Source organism: Danio rerio, chromosome 5, assembly GCF_052040795.2.
Source record: "Danio rerio strain M-AB ecotype USA chromosome 5, GRCz13ab, whole genome shotgun sequence".
NCBI lineage: Eukaryota > Metazoa > Chordata > Actinopteri > Cypriniformes > Danionidae > Danio > Danio rerio.
The window spans coordinates 31,907,022-31,927,860 of record NC_141025.1 but is presented as its reverse complement, the minus strand read 5'-3'; the positions used below and the strand labels follow the sequence as shown (position 1 = coordinate 31,927,860).

Sequence of the window (20,839 nt, the reverse complement as noted above, 5' to 3'; positions counted from 1 at the left end):
AAGATTACAATAGTGATTATTATCATTATTATTTATTTATTTTATTTATATGTTTTTGTTTTGTTTGTTTTTTTTGCTCAGAACACTCCTCAGTGTATTTGCTTATTGTTACATGTTTATATTGACCGTTTTGTATTTTTTTTGTAATGTGTTTTACAATGTATATATAAAACATAAAAAAAAAAGAATTTAGTCATTTCAAAATCCTGACTGGGACTTTTGCACGAAGGCAGAAAATCTCCCAGCACAATTTTTGCAGGGTGTTCCAGTGCTAAGCTAGTTAATTTAGCTAATATATTAGTTACCAAGTGTACTATATTGGCAACTAGTCATTTGTGACTGGTTATATTAACTTAACATCTGAACAATGGTGTTCTCAGACTAGCTAGCCTTGTCTTGACTAAGATGATATGCTAAAGTTAGCCATTATGATGGCCGCCTAGTGAACATTATGCTAATGGGGTATATCCACACAGACTTTTAATTTCAGTCAGCCAGCCTCATTGCTTCCAGTGAACTATCTTTTCATTTTAAATGGACTCATTTAAGGTCTGATTTCTGTAAACATGAGTGATCTTCATTGATAAATATGTGATATGAAGTGGGTCTCTGACCAGACAAGAAGCTCTGCATTACATTCCATTTCCCCCTGTCAAGTCTTTAAAGTATGACAGTTTATTTTATCCCGGTGTTTTCAATGTTTCTGAGCTCGCCTGCTGATCCTGATGACGCTAGAAGTTTATCATTGGGTGAAGAACACCACCTGTGCATATAGCCCATTGAAAGTATTTTTGTCTAATGTTTTCCATTGGATTGACATTGCTAGCTGAAAGCTCTAATGTCCATTGACAGGGAATGTACATTTTTGATGTTTAAACTCTAAGCTTAGCCTAAGATAATTACTTCTGTAAATGTGTTGTAACACATTGACACCAGAATGTTGGCTATACAAACAAAGCAAAAGCATACATTAGTATACAGTATGTAGGTTAATAATGTATACCACAGTGGTGCATTTTTAATATGCCTACAACAAATTGGCTGAAAATTGAAATTAGCTGTATTGTTGGCTCAGTCACTTTAGGCTTGGCTGTCGCCTCTCTCCCCTTCTCTCGCTTGTTTTACTACGCTCATATTAAAGGACTCTCAACAAAAGAAAAACATGAAAGTAATGGAAAAACTCTCAGTAATTGAGTTTATAAGCTTGTCTCACTCTTCTGAGACCCTCATGCAGAACAAATGTCTTCCATTTCTTCCAAAGTTGATTCCCATATGCTGTGTAATTGTAGAAGCAGCTATAGAGCTCTCTCAAACCTGAAATATAAATCCATTAAAGTAAATTCATTAAAAGACCATTACAAGTTGGAGTGTATTGATGAAGGCACAAAATATTTAATATCCTCTATAAACCATGCAGTACAATATTACATTAGAGTTTGAGTAAAGACTGCTGTACTTAAATGTTTACTATTACTGGAATACATATTGACCTGATATTAAAGCAAAATCCTAATAAAGTTTTTAGATGTTAGTATCAATGTTTAGTATTAAGGATGTACTATTTCAATATGGCAAAAGCATCGTTCCCTGGACAGTTCCTGCTTGTCATCAAACTATTTCAGAACTGTAACAAGAGGTGATTCAGTCATAACTAATGTCGACACAAAAAATGCATTAATATGTGGAGCTTGCTGGATTCTTAGAAGCTATGGAAAATAAAAACCTAAAACAGGAAATACATTAGGACCATTATTATTGTTTACATCCCTCAAAATGTTCTATAAGCCAGTGTGCTCAAAATCAGTGACAATATTTGCATTTAGAAGATATAAACATCTAAAACTTGCAGTGAGTCTCTTCCACTTAAATCAATGATCAACAAACTTGTTCCTGGAGGGCCGATGTCCTGCAGATTTTAGCTCCAACCCTAATCAAACACACCTGGACAAGCTAATCAAGGTCTTACTAGGTATACTTGAAACATTCAGGCAGGTGTGTTGAAGCAAGTTGGAGCTAAAACCTGCAGGGACACCGGCCCTCCAGGACCGAGATTGGTGACCCCTGACTTAAATGGATCAACTATTGTTTTTGATGTCAATAAAATCAATCAAATGTTCTCCAGTATTTGACATGCCCCGCCCCCTTCAAGATGCTTCTTATTTGCTTTTCATTTGGTGTGCTTAAGCTCAAGCACTCTCTCTGGCAGAGTTGTGGTAACAATGAAAAGCTATTAGTTGTTTTGTTTTTAATAAAAAAAGGAAGAGTTACTGTATGTCTCACCCTCACTTCATGTTTAATTTGAACCAAAAATGCACATTTCAAAGCACTTCATGTGACTTTTTTTTAAAGTTCTCTCATATTAGGAGCTCATCTTGGAAGGCATGTGAGTGTTTTTTGTGAGGAACAAGACAGTACTTCTTCCTCTTTCCTTGCTCTTTATGTGACAGCCACTATTTCCCTAAAGACAGCTTGGCTTTTTAAGCCTGACCCTCAAAGTTATTCAAGAAAGGTAGCAAAAAAAAAAGCTTCCTGTATTGTTTATTTTCGTTCATCTTCCTCAACTGTATCCTTATAAAGAGCACACAACCATGACCATATATCTGACCTCAACAATAAGGTCAGCATATAAATATATAACCACTAGTGTTGCTCAGCAGGACAAATTCTCATCTCGCTTGAGAGCGGCTGTATTGGGGCCGATGACTCTCAAAATAAACCCTGACACAATCAAGTCCACTAACAGCCTCTGAGAACCGGGATGCGATTTACCCGGTTTATTTTCTTAACGGGCTTGTCTTTCATTTGGCCCATGTGATGTTCATTTAATGTAGCGTGGACGATCCAAACAAGCCGCAGCATTTGTTATGTTTCTCCACCAGGCGACGGCTGATGTGCTTGTTTGAATGGCACTGACCCTGTTAATATAATTGGTGGCCCGCTTTTAGCTCCTTGCGTGTCCAAACAGATGCACAGTATGTGTGGGTGTTAGTCTGTTTAAAAGAGGGATTCACTGTAGTTCTCGGCTTCGACATGTGTCTTTTTGATGGAGTGTGTCTAAGGGATTAAGGGTGGAGGGTTTGACAGACAGCTGTAGGAGAGGGTGAACGGGTGCCTGAAGGCCGAGCGCACCTGTGAGACTGGATGTCTCGGGTTTGTCGCTGTGCGTTAGATCAGGACTGTTCAGAAATATATGAAATGAAGCGTGAGAGACGTCCTCAGGCCTGACCTCTGACCCCATGAAGACTACAACTGGCCAAACAAGGAGAGAATATACATTTGTACTTATTCATTTGACTAGCAGGAGATTATATAGAGTGCTTTTTAAATTTTAGAGCCTTAATAAGTTTAATGTGTACACTGTAAAAAATGCAGGGAGAATTCCACACAATTCATTCATTATGTCTCAACACAAATCAATTAAGTTAACTTAACACTTTTAACAAATATATGTGGATTGAACATAAAAAAGTTGTCTCAATGAAATATCAAGAATTGTGTTGTTTTAGCTCATTTTAATTAAGTAGTTTGAACAAGTAAAAACATATCTATTTTTTGAGTGTAATAATGCAAAAGTACAATCCTAAAACATGCAGAAATGTTCAGAAATTCATTCTGAATAAGATTTATTCTGAATTGATCTAGTCTGAATTGTGTGAATTTGTACAAATGTATAACCAAATTGTATTTATTCATAAAAATAAGCTACTTGTTTGGCAAAATGCATGTGCTTCTGTGAAATAAAATAACTAAAAACAACTTTGAAATTGTGTTGTATGTATCAAATTTCAATTTGTATCTAAATTTAAGCCGTGTTTTATCAAATTATAGGCTTATTTAAACTTTTCCCCCAAAATAAAGACATTTACACTACTGTTCAAAAGTAAGATTTACAAAAAAGTAATAACACTAACATTAAAAAATGACATTAATGCTTTATTTTTTTAACTAAATTGACAATCATCATAAATGTTTGAGCATTAAATTAAAATGATTTCTAAAGGTTCACATAACTCCGAAAACTGCAATAATGATGAGCTTTGGGATCAGATATACAATGCATTTTGCAGATGTATAAAATAGAAAATAGCCATTTTAAATTATAATAATCACAATTAGCTTTTACAGCTTTTTGATCACATAAATTTAGCCTTCATGTGAAAAAAAAATACAAAAATACATTTTTAAGAACAACATGGTAATTTACAGATAACAATTATTTTTTTTAACTCTAGCATATTTTATTCATTTTCTATTAATGTGATGAATTTTACCATAAAATAAGGACAAACCCAGTAATCCTGATCCAGCGTTTCCGGATGCAACATATCAGTGGCTAAATCATTGTGAAAGCATCGCAAATCCTCATATGTGCTACAGCGTAATTTGATTTGAGTAGTTGTTCTAGTTATGAGGCTGGATAGTGTTCGTGAACTAGGCGGATGATCTGTTCTGTTCATACACAAGCTTTGCTGTGTAAATGTTGACTAAATAAAATCTAAAGAAGGGTCAGTAGGGTAAACTAATCTACTGAAGTTCAGCTTTGACCTTTCAATAAGCCCTCGGAAGCGCTACACATTGCCAGAACAAATATTTAAACTGGAATTTACTGCATGTCTGTATTTGCAGAGACTTATTATGAAGAAAATATGTCCTCTATTCAATAGTAATTGAGTAAATAATCACCTATACCACTATGTAACATGTTATTTCCGAGATTTTTAGCCTTAGCGTGATTGTGTATCACTATAGAGTGTAGGTATCTGTTGGTAGAAATAGACTTAAGCCTTTGTGTTTTAATAAAGGGGTAAACAGACAGGCTTTCTGAAGAATCGTCGCATAAATCTAGTGTTTGCTTGCTAGTAGTCTGTATTTGCAGAAAGGCTCCATAACTTGAAATTATAAACATCCGCTTTATGTATTCTAGTGTCATTGTATGTCTTCTATTTATACTAGAGAGCATAGAGTTGTTTTTGTCACCCCAGTGCATTACAGGTCAGAAACACTTTCACCTCATTGGGAAATCTGGCTGTGTTGTTTCAGTGTATGTGAGGTGTAGATGGCCAGAGTCTAGAGAAACTGTCTTTAAAACAGTCACACATCCGTGTCCTATCTTGTGCAAATATAGATTCCAGTGATTTTTTAACCAGACCCATTCATTTCTCAGTGCCATTCACTCGGCAGTCCTAAAAATAACCCCTTGCATGCTATGGAGACAAGTGGGCCTTTATGTATGCCATACTGGAGCACTGCTGGCCTGGTTAGACTACTGTTTAAAAGTCAGTACAAATTATGTTTGAAGGAAAGTATTGGAAAAGTCAATACTACACAAAACAAAACAATACTAGTACTTTTATTCAGCAAGATTAATTAAATTTATCAAAAGTGACATATTCAGAGATCCAAAAAATTCTATTTAAATTTTTTTTTACTCTTTTGCACTTCCTTTTAATAAAAACAAATATTCTGAAAAAAATGTCATGGTTTGAACAAAAATATTAAGCAACCCAGCTTTTTTTAAAACATTGATAATAATAATAATAATAATAATAACAATAATAAATAGACTGGAGAAAATGGAAAATAAACTATTATTATAACTTAGAAATATTTTACATGTTATTTTAAATTTAAATAATATTTCACTAATCACTACTGTATATAATTACCTTTTCTGTGTTTTTGAGACTTCTTTTTTTTACCATTTATACTTTTTTACCATTTATAGCACTTTATAAATCTAAAACTGTTAGATTTTAATGCATATTAGATATACAAACACTTTAAATAGAGATAAAGTCCATTTAAGCCTGAGAAACATTAACCATTTAATCATTTAGCAGACACTTTTATCCAAAGCGGTTCATCGTTAATATAGATAATATATAATACAGCAATAGAGCAAGATAACAGACAATACAGCAAGCAATAGTTTGCATTTGACTGTTTGCTTTTGGGCACAGTACATTATTTGCAGTATGTCAAAAGGCTTTAGTTTCCTTTAAGTATTAATTTGCCATTCTTAGCATGTTAGCTACAATAGTTTGAGTTATTTGGCCACACCAGAACATAATAATTACCCAGAACTAACGCCTAAAATACCTGTGTGTGTGTGTGTGAGGTGTGTGTCTCCACCTCAGTGCTGAGGAATGTCGAACTGAATTCCAGTGATGCCGTTGTTTTGTTTTCCCACAGTTACTTCACCTCACATCTACTATAGTTACCACTCATCAGCCTTCACATCAGAAAGGTGCTTATCAATATAATATCAATACTAAACATCCAAATTTATAGTTCCCGTAAAAATATAAGAACATTTTTTTTATTTATTTATTAGGATCAGTATGTTAGGCTGCATCTGAAATCACATCCTTCCATACTTTATAGTATGCTAAAAACAGTATGCAAGCCAAGTCCAAATACATAGAATATCGAAAAACAGTGAGCGAGAAGTACCCGGATAACCTACTACTTCCGGCAAGATTCTGAAGTGTGCATTCGCTAAACTGTCCCATGATGCACGGCGAGAGAATTCATGAATGAGAGTGAGTCTTAAAGATATCAATAAGCTATTGAGCTCCAAAACAGTGATACGATTTGCATTTAGAAGATATAAACATCCAAAGTTTGCTGTTTGTCACTTCTACCTAAATAGATCAATAATTTTTTGACATCACCTCATACTTCCGTTTCTCATTAAATCTTTTGACCAATTAAATGCTCTATATTATCTGACAAGCCTACCCCCTTCAAGATGCTTGTGATTTGCTTTTCATTTGATGCAATTGAACTTACCTACTATCACTTGCATTGCTGTGATAAAAACAAAACCCCCTTTTTTAAAAGGGGAGGAGCTAATGTATGTCTTCAAGTTTCGGTTGAAATCACATTGAACATTTCAAAGCACTCCACAAGACCTTTAAACCACCAAACATGCTTATTTATGGCATTCATAATCGATCCTCTTAAGTTTCTGAGGTGGGACATTTTGTTGGGCCTGCAGGATAAAATACAAATCTAAGACATTCTGTCTCCCGAGAGTGTCTTGCAGTGTTCTGCATTAAACTAGACCAGGAAGAAATGAGATCTATCTCTAATTCATGAAGGAGAAAGTGAGATGGATTACCGTGCTCGGGTGTCTCAGCTGTTCTCAATGAGAGTGGATGAAAATAGTGCTTTGCATAGCAAGGAACAGGAACAGATAAAAAATGATCAGGAGCTCTGTGTGTGATTGTGTGGGTGTGTGTATTGACTGGGTAGAATAGAGGTTTCTGGGGCTACAGTCTAATAAATAGGCTTGAACACATGCCACATGTGGTTCTCTTGTAGATATTGATTTCAAGCAACCAAGTTGTGGTGCTTTCTGTGTGTTTATTATAGTCTTGTGTAACATTCCGGATCGAAATTGCAATGGCATTTCTGTAAGGCACTAGAAATGCTACACGTCTGTGCACATACTATTCTGTAGTCCACTGTAGCGGTTTTGTTGTCGAGCACTGGTGCATGCCTATAGACCAGGAGTATCAAACTCATTTTTACTACATGAGGGTCACTTCAGTATTATGACTGTCCTGAACATATTAATAAATAATTTTCTCTCCATTCATTATACCCTACTACAGCTTTTCTCAATTGATGTGGCTCACTTCTCAATTGAAATGTTTATTTTTCAAGACAAAAATTTAGATCTCTGAACAATTAACTTATTGTTCACTTCAGAGTGGCATTTCTTACTGATTTAAGCAAACTGCAAATGCTTGGCACACGTCACACAGTAAGTACAATTGTCTGTAGTTTAGAAAAAAAACTAATTGCATATGGCTTGTTGATCAAAACTTATTAGTCAATTCTCATTAAAACTGTTAAACTCTTCACAACTTCTCAATCATTTTTCATCATGTAAGGCAAGCCATCACACTCAACTGTTTATTCAATGATTAAACATTTTTATGCACGTTTACACCATAAATATATGATATTGACATTGTTTGTAATGTCTGCTAAATTGGTAAATGACCTCTAGTTGCAATACAATTTGCGTTATCTATTTATCATATATGGTACTATATATATATATATATATATATATATATATATATATATATATATATATATATATATATATATATATATATATATTGCCCACAGCACATTCACTACATTCACAATCCTAAACTCCAGTAACATGCTTGTGGAACAGCAATTGGACTGTGTATTGGAAGACCAACAAGAGTGACAGAACGTTCAATTCAATTCAATTCAGTTCAATTCACCTTTATTTGTATAGCGCTTTTACAATGTATAATTGTGTCGAAGCAGCTTCACATAGACGATCATAAAAAAATTTAAACAGTGTCCGTTCAGTTTTCAGTGTTCAATGACTACCAAGACTGTTTTTTCATGGATGACTTTTTGTAGTTTTTTTGTGCATTTGTGGTAACATAAGAATTATGAAATATACAATAGAGTAATTAAACAGACAAAATAGCACTTTGCATGTAATACATTTTTACACAAGTAAATGTACTGTAAAAATTCAAATGTTTACTTATTTTTTTTCTATGTACTATTCTCAACAAATATCAGATTTTTAAAATCTTAATTTTTATAGTTGACTGTCAAGGTGAATAAACAACTAATCATTTTGAGCGTATGGCTCACACGATGACAAATACACTTTATGTTTTGGTGGCCTTGGCCAAATTAGTGACACAATAATTAGGTTTTGAAGCATGAATTAAATATTTTTGGGGAGTAACATTTTGCAGACATTCAATAAAGTTCTGAAAATCCAGCAACATTTTCTGCACTCAGTTTAGAGAATGTTAAGACTGTTTTAAATAATGTGCCAAAACAATTGAGAAAAACTGTAAAATAACAAATAAATACATTAATTAGCATAAATGTCAAATAAATGTTAATTCTAAAAATACTCTTGGTTATTTTAATGTGATTTATTTTATCAGCTTAAGAAGCCCATATTACTCTATTAAATAAATAATGAAAACAAATATTATCAGACGCACTACATTTCTTCAAAATCTGCCACAATTGTGAGGATGGATGGATGGATGGATAGATGGATGGATAGATAGATCTTCTTATCATTCTACTTTAAGAAGTGCAGTGCTGTGCAATATGACATAGACAGGGAATGAAGGTTGCCCTAGGTGTCTCACTATAGGTGTCCACTGGGAGATCAAACAGCAAAGCTCACTCCCGCTGAGTCAAGAGGGATTAATGACAACTTTCCTATCATAGAACATTTTATAGGCATTACTGTCCTCTGTGAGGTTCTGTGGGGTTATGAATGCTCAATCTACTCTGAAATCTCCTACTGACCCTTTGGCATTAAGCTGGATGAAGAATTCTTAGCTGGTAGTCAGGAGTCTTATTACTTTTTTAAAGTATAGCTGGGGTCTGTACAGCATAAATCAGTAGAAAAACCGTAAAACATTTATGTATGTAGTTTTCACTCAGTTGGTCAAAAGATGTTTTTTTTTTTCACACACATTTCTCGTATTCCCATCACCCTCAGCTGTCTGAAGCTCCTGGCCACTCACACGGAGCAGTATGGCTAAAGTCTAATGTTAAATTGAGCTTGAAAGACCAGCTCTCAACACAGGCTTTTTCAGCCTGAAGTGCGCTGAAATGCCCCATCCAATTTAGCTCTTTTATTCCCCCCTCTTCATCTTTTTCCCTCCAGTTATCATTTACTCAGTCTCATGACACTTCTTGACTCTCTTTGCTGTTTGTTTTCACCCTAGGTTGCTCAACACTGTCAATTAGTAGGTTGAGAATAGCTTGGCTTGCTATGCCGTTTGAAGCTTTATTGACTGAGCTTTTTTCTGTAGATGTTTTCAGGATTGAGTTTGTTGGTATTCAAGTGCTGTCCATTTCTACTTTCAGGTAATTCCTGAACACTTCACAGTTTTATGTGGCTAATTAATTAAAGCAAACTATGAAATCCAGTAATTAGAATTTTTTTTTATATTAGCATGCAGCTATTAAACTGGTTTAATGTAATTTACCATCTCAACATGTTTGTCAGAGGGATATGAGCTAATTATTGATGCTGCACTATACTGTAGGTTTACATTTTGAATGGGAAACAGCAGTAATTAAGAAAGATAATCAAGCACTTCAGCACTTTTTTATTTCAGGACTAATTATTATTCACAGAATTGGGCAGCGGTGATGCCCCCCCCTGGGTGAGACCCACCCCACTCTTACCCAGCTCTTAAAGAACAAAGAGAAGAAAAGGAGAATAAGCAAAGAGGCACAGTGAGCAAGAAAAGCCAAATTAAATCTCATTACAGGCAAAAAAAAAAAAAAGCCCTCCTAATTACAGTAATCTCTTTCTCTGTTATGTTAAAATAAAAAAATAAAAACAAAGCATCAGGATTAGGCTACAAATGAAGCTTGACTAACGCCAATCAGCAAAACGCTAAGCCAGTTAATGGCTCTACGTCATTAGAAGGTGTTTAAACTAGCATTTATCCAAAATGTTGGTGATGAGATAACACTGTGGTAACATGACCAATATAAAGAAGATTAAAAAGATAATAATATTATATATCATTAATATAAACATGTATAGTATAATTACATACTATAAATATACGCTCATCCATGTTAAACAGTAGTTTTCTAGTTTAATATTTTCTAAAATGTAAATTATTCCTGCATTTAGTCTCTTTCAACATGCTGCTTTGATGTTTATATGGTGTGGTATAGGATTTAAATCAAACTTTGCTTATCAACACATACATAAAACACATGCATATACTCCAATAAATTACTCGCATATACACCTAAATTATTGGATGTTCAAAACAACATATATGTAACTTGCATATATAAACCTGACGCATGCATACAACCACATACACACGCACATACATATAAACTCAATCCTTGCATAAACACCCACATTGACACACGCACATACATATAAACTTGCTGCATGTAAACACGCCTATACACACCTGCACATACATATAAACTCGATCTATGCATTTGCACCTATAAACACCCAAATAACCCCCCAAACATACAAAATACAATTCACAAACATATATACAGTTAGTTTTGTATATACATATATGCAAGTGATTTCATTTGTGTATATGCATAAATTCTCAGTGTGAAAGAAAATAATTTCAGTTTAAAAGGAGGTAGTTTAATTTCAGTTCTTTGGGCATAAATGAACAAAATCCATCCATCCATCCATCCATCCACCCACCCACCCACCCACCCACCCATCCACCCATCCACCCATCCATCCATCCATCCATCCATCCATCCATCCATCCATCCATCCATCCATCCACCTTTGTACAAGTGTTCTGCTAACATTACCATTCACAGTTTAAACTGTATTCATTTACTAATGTTCGCATAGTCCTAGCAAGTAGCAAATAAAGTTCAAGGCTGTACCTAAAGCAAAACTGTCTTCTAAAAAAATAAAACAATGCCTCCCTTTGATATGCCTTACCTCAAATCTGTTTTACCGGAAAGTAAGTCAATACCGGAAGGAAAAAACGTCTTGTCAAGTCATTTAAAGGGTCTTTAGCATTCAGATCTGAGGGAAAGGAAAGTAATTGAAGCTTCTGGTTGGCAGTTAACATTAGCATCCAATAGAATGTTATCAAATCAGACTGATAGTAAGGGCAGCCGTAATTGCACTCCAGTGTCTGCCAACAGCTTTTTATCTGGCTAAATGTGATCCACAACAATGCTTGGTGTAGTCAGGAGCTCATTTAAGAAACAGCAGCTCATTTTAAGCCTCTGTGTTAAATATCCAGTATAAAAATTTACAGTCAACATCACTGCCGTTGTTTTACTGTTTTAAAACATCTATACTCAAGTCTCAGTGTATACTAGAAATCCTCTGTTTCTGCAGCAGTGTTTAAGGAGTAAGTACACCATACATTTACTGACCATACGCACTCTGACAGCGATGTTGAGGGGAAAGCAGGCAGCCTAGGGATTTTTTATCTGCGCTCCAGTGCTTTCTGACCACTGCACAGCTATACGTCTGACACATGGGCTCGCACTCCAGAGGATAATTCCTTTATGAATTATTAATACTATATGCTGGTTCTGCATAGCACCTCTGAAGGAGAGAAAAAAAAAACTTGCTTTCTTTTTTTTTTTATGTAATATTTAAAAGCAAGCGATGCGGTCTAGACTAGCTGAGTTGCAGTGCAGCTTATTTACACTCTCCAGGCAAGTGTTTCAGTATGCAGAAAATGTATCTGGGGTTACTGGATATATTATCTGTCAATTTGTGATTGCATATAGATAATTTCTTTTCTTAAGAGACTCACCTTTTTTTAGATATCACCTTTTATCAATTGGGGTCTCAAAGGGGTCATGAAATGTCCTTATTCTGTTTTCCGAGTGTGACAGCAAAAAGGTCACTGGTTCGAATCCCAATTGGCCAGTTGGCATTTCTGTGTGGAGTTTGCATGTTCTCCCTGTGTTTGCATGGGTTTACTCTGGGTGCTCCGGTTTCCCCCACAGTCCAAAGGCATGTGCCGTAGTGTATGTGTGTGTGAATGCGAGAGTGTATGGGTGTTTTCTAGTACTGGTTTGTAGCTGGAAGGGCATCCGCTGTGTAAACATATGCTGGAATAGTTGGCGGTTCATTCCAATATAGTGACTTAGCCGAAGGAAAATAATGAATGAATGTTTTCAGAATTCCACATTTCATGCATGTCTGCATGGGTTTTACTCTCAAAAACATCAAAATCAATAATGAATAAGCTTTTTTCCTACCCTGGTTTTGAGGCCATCTCCGAGAATGAAGAGATTTTCCGGAAGTAAATGCCCACTGCTATGATTGGATGAACTAATATTCAACTCCTCCAGATAAACACGAGGAATGCATCTGTGGCTCCATCTGACCATGAATCTTCCTGAATCAGTGGGTGAAGCTACAGAATCAGGGTTTGGAAGCAGTGTTTAACACAGCTATGATGTCATAGTTAGGCACATTCCAAGATCTGGCGTTTTCTAGGTCGGGTGTCAATAACAGCTGATATTTTAGTAACAATGATGTTTTCAGCTCTGAAACTTGCATTAAATTATTTTAGTACAATGACCTCTTGTATATCAAAAGCGCAAGTAAAAGTCGAGATCCCAATTCATGACCCCTTTAATGTAATTGTATAAATTTGCACAATAAATTAAGATATTGTCTTCCTAAAGAATGAAACAATTCTGCCAAAATACACCAGCAAAGTGCTAGCCAATGCTGTTTGTTTGTTTGTTTATTCATTTATCTATATATCTGTCTATTTATCAGAATACAATTTCCTCAAACATGTCTGTTGTCACTGTGTCGAGAATAGGCTGTTTTCTGCACTGCAAAATTATTCAGCTTCCACAAGAAGACGAACACAACTTCATATAAACTATAACTAAAGCCATAGTTTTGTTTGTTTGTTTGTTTGTTTAGATTACTGTCTAAAAAAAGGGCATGGTGGCCAGTACTGGGTTGCGGCTGTAAGGTCATCCACTGGGTAAAACATATGCTGGAATAGTTGGTGGTTCATTCCACTGTGGCGACCTCTGATAAATAACTAAGCCACAGGAAAAAAAGTGCTAAAAAGCCTCTGGAGATTTAATACAAATTTTCCTTCAGCTTAGTCCCTTATTTATCAGGGGTAGAAATGAACTATTCCAGGATATATTTTACGCAGCGGATGCCCTTCCAACTGCTACCCAGAACTGTGAAAATAAAATACAATTATGGTAGCATTTCTTTCTTAATAAAAAGAAGGGTCTTAGAGAAACTTAAACACACAATCTTAGACGCTGCAAGAAAAAAGGTGACGCTGCAGTGTTGTTTTTGACCTCAGATAGATGTAAACCTATTGTATGAGACCTACAAAACAGAATCAGGAGCCTTTAAAATGCCACTTTAAAACTGTCTCAGATCAGTAGTGCAGTGTACAGCGGGACACACTGACAAGCAGCTCTGGCAGCCTGCCCGAGGGTGAGGCAGTAATGAGGAACTACTGGTATAAAATGGTGAGGGAATTCCAAAACACCCACACCCGCAAACGCCCGCTCAAACACACCCCCCGCTCCACTGACATCTGCATTGTGTTTATACGGGCCGTGTGGTGGTTAAAAGGCTGAGTGGAAAAAGCATCCATTGCCTTGCGGGATGTCAATGGACTCGGCGGTCAGGAACAGACAGGCATACTTGTGGTCAGCTCTTACTCTGCTTCTACATTCTCTGCTTAGTGGAAGATGGCAGACATTTTGCAGGGAAACATGGGAACGTTCTTTTTTCTCGCTTTCGCACATGTGCGAGCTGAGGTGTTGTTACATCGATCCCTGTGACACTTTAAGAAGGATCACCCCTGGCTGATGAGAGAAGCAGAGAAGGGGATGGGAAAGGAGGAAAAGAAAAATAGGAGGAAGGGAGCTTCAGGATGTGTCGGCAGCAGTGCAGTGTACCAGTGGTTTGGTAGAATGAAAAGAATGAGGGAGAGAACTTCATAACAGAGCAGAGAGGAAACATTCCCTTACCGCAAAAGAGTAGCATTACACAGGATATGGAAATGTACGTTTGTGCTGCAGTTTGACCTACCACACACTCGCAGAAGGGTAAATCTGAAACAGTTGTGCCACAATACTGCAGTGCAAAACCCTGCATTTTATTTCCTACAATCCAGTTTAATCATGTGCAGATTATATATATTTATATATATATATATATATATATATATATATATATATATATATATATATATATATATATATATATATATATATATATACACATACATATATACACACACACACACACACACACACACACACATATATATATATATATAAGCAATATCATACGAGTAGCATTGCGATATGGCTGTATATCGGCACTGGTGGGAGGCGTGCGTATATATATACATATATATATGTATATATGTATATATATATATATATATATATATATATATATATATATACATACATACAGTATATATATATATATATATATATATATATATATATATATATATATATATATATATATATATATATATATATACTCATTTTTAAGCTGTAAAAGTAAATCTGCAAATTCTTTTGTGCATACATTTGTTTATACACTGAGGAGCATCAAAAGTTTCTATTTACAATCTGTTTTACAACACAGTCAATCACAGACCTGATGCGGGGGAAAATCAGAGGGGTTTAAGTTAGTCCGAAAGCTGGAGTTTGTGTTCAGTGCCAGGTTCTGAATGCCTGTGAATCTTCTTATTCACAAAGTGTGGAGTTTCAATGATTAACACCAAACTTGAGAGATTGTGATGAATGACAGCTTTTTAATGAATACCAAGGGAGCATGCTTTGCCTATATGTAATCTATCATAAAAGATTTGTTGTTGTTTTTTATGCCACTAAGATGATCAATGGCCATGCACAAGCTGTCATATTATTATGGGATTCACTCGCAAAATTTCAATCACTGACATTTAATGAGAACCACAGCCAAGGACAGGATAAAAATATAATATGTCAGAATAAATAGGCTAGCCCACCCTCACTAATTTTTAGAAGAACCCTAAGTGATTTCATTCTGGATCCGAGCCTGACACACATGCCAAGAGTGCTATCAGAGGATCTTATTAATTCTAAACAGTTGCCACTTCTGTATATCGTGCTGCAGTGCAAATATTTTATTATGAGCAATTTAGCTTAGCTAGGTGCAACATTAACATTGCACTACTAAACATTACAAATGTTGAGTTTTTAGTTTTATTTTCAGCACACACACTTCATAAAGTATGTTAAATAACTATACTTTAGATTTTATTTTATTTACAAAACAATGTTATTTGTCTGCTGCAACTAATATTCAGCAAAATATTTAATAAAAAAAACATTATAAAATAGATTTAAATTGACAGTGGCAGAAATAAATAATTCAATAGCATTGATGAGAACATGCAAATTATTTAATATTTTTTATTGAAATAAGAGCTGAAAAAACAGCCACAGCATAAACAAACGGCACTTGGTAACTACACCATAAAACGGCCTTGTGCACTAACCATTACGCAATCCAGTTTAATAGATGTGAAATACACTGAAAAGATCTGTTTACCGTCTGTCAGGCTTTCCAGCTCAAATATGTTTCTTTTGTAAATGTTATGCTAAATTAAATGCATAAAACACATTTAACTGCCTACATTATATGACTTATAGCACAGATTATACATTTTATCAGTTCATGCATTCCCTCAAACCCATAACCCCAGTGTGTCACTATTTCAGCTACAGCAATAACAGTATATCTTGGAGTTTGTGCATTTTTTACTAAAGCTCTCTGTGTGTCTGGTACAGTTTCCTCCGCACTAAACTAAATGTTATTTAATTTATCCACTATAATAAATGCTGGGTTGTTCCATCTCAGTCTTGGAATAAATATTGAGAAACCCAACCATTAGGTTAAAAAGTGAAAGTAATTATTATATAAAATATACTTATTTGCCTTCATTTGATAGGACAGTGTGATGAAAGGAAGAGAAGTATGATGCTGTGTTCACACCAGACACGGTGTGCACAGATAAATCACGATATTCACTCGTAAAAAGACGCGTGAACATTTTGAGTTTACTCGCTTTATTCGCGCGTCAAATTCTTTTCACAACAGACACAGATTCGCGTCATGGACAAGGCTTCTAGCCTCATTAGTAAATGGCTAACATGGATTTTATTGAGAGAATATCTGTTTTTATGTGCCTTAGGAAGACTGAAACAGCGTTGACTCATTTGGAGCTGTGTCTGAGTCCAATAGATCCATTCTGAGGTGCACCCAGCTCTGTGAGCTCATAAACTCTTCCAGAAACTGTACCTGGATGATGGAAGCTTTCAGCGGTGCTTCCGACTGAGCCGAGCCCAGTTTGATGAACTGTTGTCCAGTGTCGGCAGAAGGATTTCCCCCAGGAAACCAACAACAGGCGCTACGTCATAATCACTCCACTACAAGAGAAAGCTCCTGATTGGTTAACACGGCGCGAATGTCCGATGTAGTTCAGATTGTCCAACTTGAACCATTTGCGTGAAACGTGCGACATGAGCGTTAACTTGCACCGCTTCATTCGCGGGAATCTCGTCCTCTTTTGCACATATCACGCCACAGGATGTCTATTTGCGTCTTTGAATTGACTTAACATGTAAATCACTTGCGCTTGACGCTTCATTCGCGTATGGTATGAACGCAGCATGAGAGAGAAAGAGGGGGGATGGGATCGAGAAAGGTCCACAAGCTGGGACTCAAACCTGGGACGCCTGCAGCTCTGTTGCACTATATGCAAGCACAATATCCACTAGGGTTTTCAACGCCAACAACTATCATTTAAATTTAACTGAAAAAATTAACCTACCGTTGGGCTTGTCCATACATGAACCAACATTGGGTTACAATAGTCCATCATTTTTTACAGCGTGTACATATCTATAGATCAAGGCCCCATTTCAGATAATCAAATAATGATCAAATAATAGAAAATAATGCTACAACTAAGCATAAAACAAATGTGCTGCAGATCCGAGCACATTGTCTGCATTTAAAACAGCTATTTCAGTCATATGAATTGGAGTGTAGAGTGTGCAAATGAACTGCGCTACAGCAGATGCAGTTCATTCTCAGGAAAAATCCCCCCACAGAGTCGTGAATATCCCACACTTGGCTTTTTTTCTTCCAGTTGTCTTTCCTCTCACCTCTCCTCATCTTCTCAGTTACAGTATATAGGGCGGCCCAGTCTCTGTTGCTATGCCTTTATACTAACCTACTTCTCCCAGCCTTGAAATAGCACCGAGGGTTGCTCAGGTCTATCACGTCTCTTTTGGGGATTGTAAAATGAGGTCTACCCGACCGCTCAATGATCCTCGTTTTCGTTCTCGCTCCCCAGGCGACCAGACAGTCCACTGGGTCTATACAGTGACGTGTCTGCATGCAAAAATAAGAACAGGCTGTAATGTGCCTTAATGCAGTATTCCCACCTTCTTGAGTTTTTGTGTCTGGATTGTACGAAAAATATTTGCCATTGTCTGAGCATCTGATGAATGAATAGGCGATGTTTGCATTTTAGGATTTGACCGTACTGGAATTTCAGCCGGTGAACTGCTTCCTGTTTGACTGAATGAATAGTGTATACTTATAGACTGTTTCTCACACGCTCAAAAATGTGTTGACGTTCATACCAGTTCACCTCAAAGTGGGTTGGCATATCAAAACTCAAACCTCTTGTTTTTTATTATAGCATGGATGAGCTCATACTCGCAACACAAGAACTCGCTCAACCCAAACAAGCACTTAAACTCACAGCTTCTTATCTGATCAGATAAATAAGGGTCAATGTATGTCTAAGATAGTATCATGCCGTCTTGTGTAAATCAAATGCAGGAGGGCTGCACCTCCAGCTTCCAGGATCCATTAAACAGCTTCTCTCAAATAAACTCCCATGAGATTGGAAAAAGGCACTAGACGCATTAACAGAGCTGATTTGCTCATCTTGACCCTCAAACATGCTATTGGTCAGTACATCGGTCAATATCCAATGGGTCTCTTGGGGACGTCACAATAGTGAAAGCATTATATCATTCATATGCACTGCGTCTTATGCGGTAGCTTCGGTGTTAGCATATCGCCATTTCACTGCACCAATCAGCTGATAAGACCCACAAGAACGGGTCAATGTTTCATTAGCATTCAACATAATGAAACTAGTGTGCTAGGAAACAAAAGAAGCTCTTTTGCACTCCCTAATCTGTTTGCTTTGCAGTTTTACTGTGTGATTTGTAAGCAAACATTTATTTGAGTCTGAATTAAATGGCTTTGGTTTATTTGATTAGTACTAATCCATGACTTTATTAATATTATATGGAATTGCCAAAATGGGCCCTGAGGCTTTGTGCATTAATTATGTGTTAACCAAGGAGTAAATTACAATAAATGACATCATACAACTTCCCTTATCTATTTCTATATATATTATCATTAACAATATAAACATTGTATTTTTGTAAATTGGATGTATGGATGGATAGATGGGTTGATTGATAGATTGATTGATTGAAAATCAGGTTTATACAAGCAAAAGTAGATTTTTTATCTCTTTTGAAATAAATTATTGGTATTGTGAAAAAGTATATAAAAATGTCATTTTTGGTCATTTTATGCAAAAAAAAAGGAACAAAAAAGCAGTAGCAGTGGTCAGCCTGTGCAGTAGGCAGACGCGGATAAAGCGCAAGCATTTGCATGTGAAGTCAAAGCAAAGATGGGATTAGACATCCTTTGGTGCGAATTGGGCGTTTAATGCGTTTGACGCGCTTCAAGGCTAATTTACACTTCTGCGTCAAGTGCACGCGTATGCTACGGCGCGTGCCCGATGAAGCGATTACTTACAAGTGTGGAGTCATGTGAAAGAGCTCCGGATGGAAAGTTTTGTTTTGTGTTTACCTCATGGCTAAAGTTGTTGCACGTCCGCTGCTTTCTGCCTCAAAATTAGCGAGTTTGAGCCACTTGTACTTTTAGGAAGCGTTCAGAAAAAAAAAAACACCAGCGAAGAAACTCGACACAGAGGAATATAAACACCTCACTGCCAACTAGTGTTTTGGAAGTGTTAATGCAGACCAACAGAAACAGCGCGCAGAAGTATAAATGCACAGCTACGCGCGTTGCATGCGCCGTGGGTTACGCTGGTCACTGGACGCAGAAGTATAAACCAGACTTTAGACTACAAAAGAAAGTGAGCAAACATCTAACAAACGGAGCAATGGAACAGACAGATGGAGAATGGTTCATGGAGGATGGCCACCGGACGTGACATTATTTGTGCTTTACATGTGTGGCTGGTTTTATGATGTGCGCCAATTTGCTAAACTATTTTGTCTAACACTTTCCCTTTAGTTAACATAAGAAAACGCTTCCTTGCCATTGATGAGTTTTACGAAATCCGTGTTTTAGGTGTATTACTGTTGGGGAATCCCTAACGCATGTCCTGAGTGAGGTGCATGATGTCAAATGTGGAAATATGGGGAGTAAAATCTTAGATAAAGTAAGATTGTGGATATAAATACACATTACATTACATTACATAAAAATAAGAGTTTTACAAACTTTCTTTGGCGTAATGCCTATCCTTTCAGATCTGTTTTAGATCTTGTCTTGACAAGAGACCAAAATAAAGCAGCTTTATATTTCATAGTAGGCTACCTAATATGGTAAATAAGATATTAATATGTATATACAACAAAATTGTCCAAATTGTCAAATTTTTGGGGATTACCTCCACAAAATCAGTCATTTTTATCACAAAAAAATCTTGAAAAACTAGGGGGTCTGACATAGAAATTAATTTCTTATTTCTTTACTGTTTGTATTCCAATGTAAAACTTTTTAAAAATTCAATGTAAAAATCAAGTGCAAGCTAAACAAGTTTATTTTAGTTTTTTAGACTTGATATCCTTATCTAGAAAAATGAGTTATCTCTGATAACTCTTGTGTGGAGTTACTCTGTAACAGATTGTGACACTTTGTTGAGTGCCTGTTGTCTCTCCGCGATGTGTTTTGCATGCAACAGTTCAGTCACAACAGGCAGGGCAGCATTCTTTCCTCTCTTCGGTATCTGTTGCGGTTTCAGCATTTTAGTATTCCAAGTCTAAAAAAGCCTACAACAAAGTGCAACGCAGGTGACTGTATCAACCAAACCTGACAGATCTTTCCATGTGACAATCAGATAAACCACTTTTGTTTCTATTTAACAACTTCCTTATTCCATGCTCAGTCTGATTTGAGCAATCGCCAGCC

General features: G+C 36.2%; 1 protein-coding gene and 1 long non-coding RNA gene across 10 annotated transcripts in view; one reads left to right on the top strand and one right to left on the bottom strand.

Annotated features, from left to right (window-relative positions):
* LOC147844013 (uncharacterized) overlaps window positions 1-20,839 on the bottom strand; it is a 187,318-nt gene that overhangs the window by 51,768 nt on the left and 114,711 nt on the right. Inside the window, exon 5 of one of the 6 annotated variants that reach the window (XR_015491301.1) lies at window positions 557-1,314. The exons of the other annotated variants lie outside the window; for them this stretch is intronic. This is a non-coding gene — a long non-coding RNA (uncharacterized LOC147844013). Of the gene's footprint in view, window positions 1-556; window positions 1,315-20,839 lie in introns of those variants that run through there. 6 annotated transcript variants of the gene reach the window in all.
* spns2 (SPNS lysolipid transporter 2, sphingosine-1-phosphate) overlaps window positions 1-20,839 on the top strand; it is a 116,904-nt gene that overhangs the window by 6,992 nt on the left and 89,073 nt on the right.